At 44.0% G+C, this 6,359-nt stretch overlaps 1 pseudogene; it reads left to right on the top strand.

The window, feature by feature from the left end:
* The window catches only part of LOC101662989, a 9,562-nt pseudogene extending 6,928 nt beyond the window's left edge, over positions 1-2,634 (top strand).
* The last annotated feature ends 3,725 nt before the right edge of the window (positions 2,635-6,359 follow it).

Genomic DNA, 6,359 nt, shown 5'->3' on the forward strand with positions numbered 1-6,359 from the left:
TATCTATAAATGAAATTGAAAATGTACTTAAAAACCTTCCCCAGGGAAATGCTAGGTCAAGATGGCCAGCAAATGCAATAAAGAGTTAAGAAAGAAACAATACAAAATTTACACAAACCTTTGTGTGTGGGGGGGGTGGGGGGGTGGCTTAAGAGAAAGAACTATTTCCCAGCTCACTTTGCTGGTTTCTGGGGTTTGCCGCCATCCTTGTCTGCATTACAGGGAACCTGGACTGATACCTTGCTCTCAGTTCACGTCCAGCTGGCCACAATGGACCACCAGCAGCTCCAGCGTTCTCCCATGAAGGGAACTCAGCCTGGTGAACAAGCAGCACATGCCCCCATCCCTCAGCAGTGGCTGGATCCTGGTGAGCCAGGCTGTGAGGAAGATCTGCCCGGAACCACAGAAAACCTGAGTCCAGTGTGAAGGATGAACCATTGCTGAACAACAATCCTCGCCAATTTGTCATCTTTTCTATCGAATACCATGGTACTGGGCAGATGTTCAAGACAGCTGAGGAGCCCTAGTGGTTACCTGTTGGACTGATAACTGCAAGGTCAGCAGTTCAAAACCACCAGTTGCTCGGTGGGAGAAAGACAAAGCTTTCTGTTCCCACAAGGAGTTACAGCCTGGGAAACCCAAAGGGGCAGTTCTACCCTGTCCTACAGGGTCTCTATGAGTTGGAATCACCTCGATAGAAGTGAGTTTGGATTTTGGTCTTTGCTTTTGGTTTTAAGAAATCTGAGGCTTCCATTTGCACAGCCCAGGAGGTAGATCTTTCTAAGGACTATCAGCACTAGGCGCCTGAAGCTTAAGGAGAGAGTTTATATCACATATTCTTTGCGGCAAGCTGTGGCACAGTGAGAGAAATATTGGTGGAGCAATTTAACCAAGAAGTTTAGCTTACAGAGGCTCACTTCCAACTCGTCAGGGAAAACATACATTCTGAAATGTATAGTCTCCTTGTTGACACTGACATTGAAGACTCCAAGGAAAGAGGCTATCTCGGTAATGCCATTGAGATAATGCCGTGTATGAAGAAGGAGACAGATTGGGTTTCCAATGGATCGGGCACAACAAAGCTGCCTGTGGAGAGTATGTGGTAGTCTTTGCCGCAGGAGGAGGAATCTTCTTTTCTGGTTAGTTCTTTTGCATCAATATTCCGGCTCACCGAACGAGGATTAAAGCCAAGCCTCACATTTGTCAATGGACTTATTAGCAGAGATGAGGGTTCTCACCGTGACTTTGCCTGCCTAATGTTCACACACCTGCTGCACAAACCTCTGGAGCAGAGAGTACAAGAAATAATTATTAATGCTGTTAGGCTAGAACAGAAGTTCCTTACTGCAGGCTTGCTTGAAGCTGATTGGAATGACTGCGCTTTGATGACGTGGTGCATTGAATTCGTGGCAGACAGACTAATATGCGGGAACTGAGTTTTAACAAGTTGTTCAAAATAGAAAGTTTCATTTTTGTTCTTTCTTCTTTTGTAAAAATCATTTTATTGGGGGCTCTTACACCTCTCATAACAATCCATACATCCATGGTGTCAAGTACATTTACACATACGTTGCCATCATCATTTTCAAAACATTTTCTTTCTACTGAGCCCTTGGTATCAGCTGCTCATTTTTTTCCCTCCCTCCTCCACCCTCCCCACCCTCATGACCTCTTGATAAATTATTATTAGTTTCCTATCTTACACCAACAGCTGTCTCCCTTCACCAATGTTTCTGTTGTTCGTCCCCCTTGCGGGGTGGGGTGGGGTAATATGTCGATCATTGTGATCGGTTCCCCCTATCTCCTCCCACCTTCCCCCTACCCTCATGGTATCAATGCTCCCATTATTGTTCTTGAGGGGTGTATCTGTCCTGGATTCCCTGTGTCAAGAGTTCTTATCTGTACCAGTGTACATGCTCTCCTCTAGCCAGATTTGTAAGGTGGAATTGAGGTCATGATAGTCGGGGTGGGGGAAGCATTAAAGAACCAGAGGAAAGTTGTATGTTTCATTGGTGCTATACTGCACCCTGGCTGGCTCATCCCTTCCTTGTGACCCTTCTGTAAGGGATGTCCAATTGTCTACATATGGGCTTTGGGTCTCTACCCCCCTACCCCCACTCATATCGATATGATTGTTTGTTCTGGGTCTTCTGATGCCTGATACATGATCTCATCAGCACCTCATGATCACACAGGCTGGTGTGCTTTTTCCATGTGGGCTTTGCTGCTTCCCAGCTAGATGGCCACTTGTTTATCTTCAAGCCTTTAAGACCCCAGACACTATATCTTTTGATAGCCAAGTACCATCAGCTTTCTTCAGCACATGAGAGTGGCACAGATAGAAAGTAAAAGGAAATAGAAGAAAGAACTAGGAGGCAAAGGACATTTATAGAGGTCTAAATACAGGCATGTAGATATGTAAACATATTTATATATAACAATAGGGACATCGTTCTATGTACATATATATTAAATAGTAAAGTAACAGACGGACATTGGGCCTCTACTTAAGTACTCTCTCAATGCAAGAACATTTTGACTAATAACCTGGCATACTGTGATGCTTACCTTCACCACTGAACGTTTTATTTTACGGAGAATATTTTGCTGGAAGGAAAGACTAACTTTCTTTGAGAAGAGAGTAGGCGGGTATCAGAGGATGGAGTGATGGCAAGCCCAATGGAGACGTCTTTCATCCAGGATGCCTACTTCCCAATGACCTCTGAAGATACGCTTCCATTTTGCTGATTTTCTCCCCTTCCCATCCAAAAAGATCAACTACTTTCAATGTATCGACCAGCCCCACCATATGAATTAACCCCCGCAGGCAAAACCGCCTTCATCAATGGCACGTTAGGAACTGGAGCTACCTCAAAACCAATCCTGCTGATTGGTTTGTTGGGGTTTTTTTTAAATCATTTTACTGCGGGCTCATACAACTCTTATCACAATCCACACATCCATCCATTGTGTCAGCACATTTGTACATTTGTTGCCATCATCATTCTCAAAACATTTTCTACTTGAGCCCTTAGTATCAGCTCCTCATTTTTACCCCTCCCTCCCTCATGAACCCCTGATAATTTATACATCATTATTATTTTTTAATGTCTTACAATGACTGATGTCTCCCTTCACCCACTTTTCTGTTGTCCATCCCCCTGGGAGGGGGTTATAGATAGATCATTGTGATCAGTTCCCCATTTCTTGCCCACACCACCCCTACCACCTTCCCCTTACCTTCCTGGTATGGCTACTCTCAATATTGGACCTGAGGGGGTTATCTGACCTGGATTCCCTGTGTCAAGAGCTCTTATCTGTACCTATGCATATGCTCTGGTCTAGAGCATGATTTGTAAGGTAGAATTGGGCTCATGATAGTGGGGGGGAAGGGGAATATTAAAGAACTAGAGGAAAGTTGTATGTATAATTGATATTGAACTGCTCCCTGACAGGCTCATCTCCTCCTTGTGACCCTTCTGTAAAGGGATGTCCAATTGTGTACAGATGGGTTTTGGGTCTCCACTTTGTACTCCTTCTCATTCACATTGATATGGTTTTTTTTTCTGGGTCTTTGATGCATGCTATCTGATCCCATCAACAACTCATGATCACACAGGCTGGTGTGCTGCTTCCATGTGGACTTTGTTGATTCTCAGCTAGATAGCCTACTGCGGTTTCCAGTAGGGAAACTGAACAAAGAACCAAATAGGCACACACACAGAGACAACACAGGACTGCAGCACGAGATAGACACAGACAGAGACGGTACAAACTGCAGCCCTGACGGACCACAGCGCTTTATTTTTATCTACTAAATACTGGCAGTGTTCCCAGATAAGTTCGCTATTCCCATGCTTGAATGTCTCATAGCCCTGACAGAGTTCCGTATCTAAGCCCGTACTGCTCGTTTACTGCTCCCAGGGAACACTGTATGCAGCTGTTCCCCAAATTCCTTACTGTTTGCAGTCAAAGGAAATCCTGCATTCATGAGAAAGCTGCCAGGGAGAAAAGGAAGCCGTTTACAAGAACAAGCTAGGACAGATACACGACAGGAGACACGGTCCTCCTTTCATGGCTCCTTCATGGCCACATGATTATCTTCAAGCCATTAAGACCCCAGATGCTATATCTTTTGATAGCCGGGCACCATCAGCTTTCTTCACCACATTTGCTTATATACCCATTTTGTCTTCAGTGATCATGTCGGGAAGGTGAGCATCACAGAATGCCAGATTATTAAAACAAAGTGTTCTTGCATTGCAGGAGTACTTGAGTCAAGGTCCAATGTCCATCTGCTACCTGAATAATTAACATATAAATATAAGTACATAGATCTATTTCCCCATTGTCATATGTAAATATATCTACATAAGTACATGCCGGTATTTAGATTTCTATAAATGCCCTTTGCCTCCTAGTTTTTTCCTCTATTTCCTTTTACTTTCCTCTTGTCCCACTATCATGTTCAACCTTCATTTGGGTTTCAGTAATTCCTCTTGGTTACATTGCCCTTGATCAAGCCCTAGCAGGCCTTCTACACTCTCCTTGCCATTGATTTTAGATCACTTGTTGTTCCCTTATCCCTGGGTTTGTTAAAACCCACTTTCTTTCCCCCATTTCCCCCTCTCCCGTGTCCCCCAGGAGCTGTCATCCTATTGTTTTCTCCTCCAGATTGTTTATCCTGCCTATCTTATCTCAAGAGACATGCAGAGACAATAATATGCACAAAAACAAGACAGAGCAAAACAAAGCAACAAAATAACAACAAAACCCAACACACACACAAAAAGAAAAGCCTGTAAATAGTTCAAGGTCTGTTTGTTGACCTTTAGGAGTGTTTTCCGTCTGATGGGGTGCCACGCTCTGGCCCCACACACAGTCTATTTTTGGTACTTCCTGGGACTTCATTGCTCTGCTCCCCTTGCTGTTCTGTTGCATGCCCTTAGTGTTTCGCCTCAGTGTGGTGGGGTCAGATTGGGTGCAATTCCTGCACTATGTGTACATTGTTGTCCCCCATAAGTGCTAGAGGTTTCTACACCAAATACACACAAGGCATTCTATCTACTACGAAAAGGAAGGCAATTCAAAACTCACTAGGTGAAAAAAAGAGGTTAGACCTGTATGGACCAGGTGTGCTATTTCTAAACTTTGCTTTCTTTAATGGATTAAAAGTACTTTTATATCAATGTTATAGTCATTCTTGTGCATGCCTTGGTTTCAGCCAGTTAGTGCCACATCTAAGGATGTTTCTGTCCTGTCTATACATCCTGAGTTGCAGTGTAGCGCTCTGAAGAGTTCAAACTCACTCACTGCCATAAGTCAGTGCAGACTCATCTCGACCCCTGCCCGTGGGTTTTTGAGACTGTAACTGTTTAAGGGAGTAGAAATTCCAGTTTTTATCCTGAGGAGTTGCTGGTGGTTTCAAACTGCTGGCCATGCGGATCACAGCCCAACAAGAAGCCACTACACCACCAGGGATCAAAGATTAATGTGTTAAAGACTGAGCTCTCAGACACAGAAGCTTCACATTTACTTCATTAAGAATTGAGGTGTGGGCTATGTTTAAGGGATAATACCATGTTTTTTCCAACCTTTTTATAGACATATAATTCACATGTCATACAATCCATTTTATTTATCAAATTGTATTTCCTCCCAACTTCTGGTTGGGATATAAAATAGCATTTTAATCTGATTTTCAACTTAATCTTGGCCAAAATGGCCCATCTAAGATCCTTTAGATCTCCTCCCAAACACCAAACTCATTGTCTTTACATTGACTGGGACTCAGTGATGCCGTAGGACAGGACAGGACAGAACTGCCCTCCGTGGCCTCCTGAGAGGGAGCTCTTTGTGGGATGAGAAAACCTCGTCTTTCTCCCCCCAAAACATGGCTGGTGCTTTGGAACTTCCAGATTTGGGATTAGCAACCCGACACATAATCCACAGTGCCACCAGGGCTCCTGGTCAGCTCTCGAAGGCCAGGATTAAAAGAGACTCTCATAAAAGCTGAGTTTTTGTTTGTGTGTAAATCAGTACGACTGAGATTTGCTACAAGACTTACTACTAGACTCTGTTGACTTTCTACCTTACCAAACATGATGTCCTTTTCCAGGGACTGGTCTTTGCTGGCATGTCCAGAGTATGTGGAACAAAGTCTCGCCATCCTTGCCTCTAAGGAGCATTGTGGCCGTGCTTCTTCCAAAACAGATCCGTTCAATCTCTGGCAGTCCATGGTACTTCCAATATTCTTTGCCAGCAATGTAGTTCAAATGCATCAATTCCCCTTCCATCTTGCGAAGGGTGAAAGAAATGGGAGCACCACCTTCAGCGGTGGATAGACCTAGAGAAGGAAA

The sequence above is a fragment of the Echinops telfairi genome, unplaced genomic scaffold (assembly GCF_000313985.2).
Source record: "Echinops telfairi isolate 266 unplaced genomic scaffold, ASM31398v2 ScPeMD7_6;HRSCAF=24_0, whole genome shotgun sequence".
NCBI lineage: Eukaryota > Metazoa > Chordata > Mammalia > Afrosoricida > Tenrecidae > Echinops > Echinops telfairi.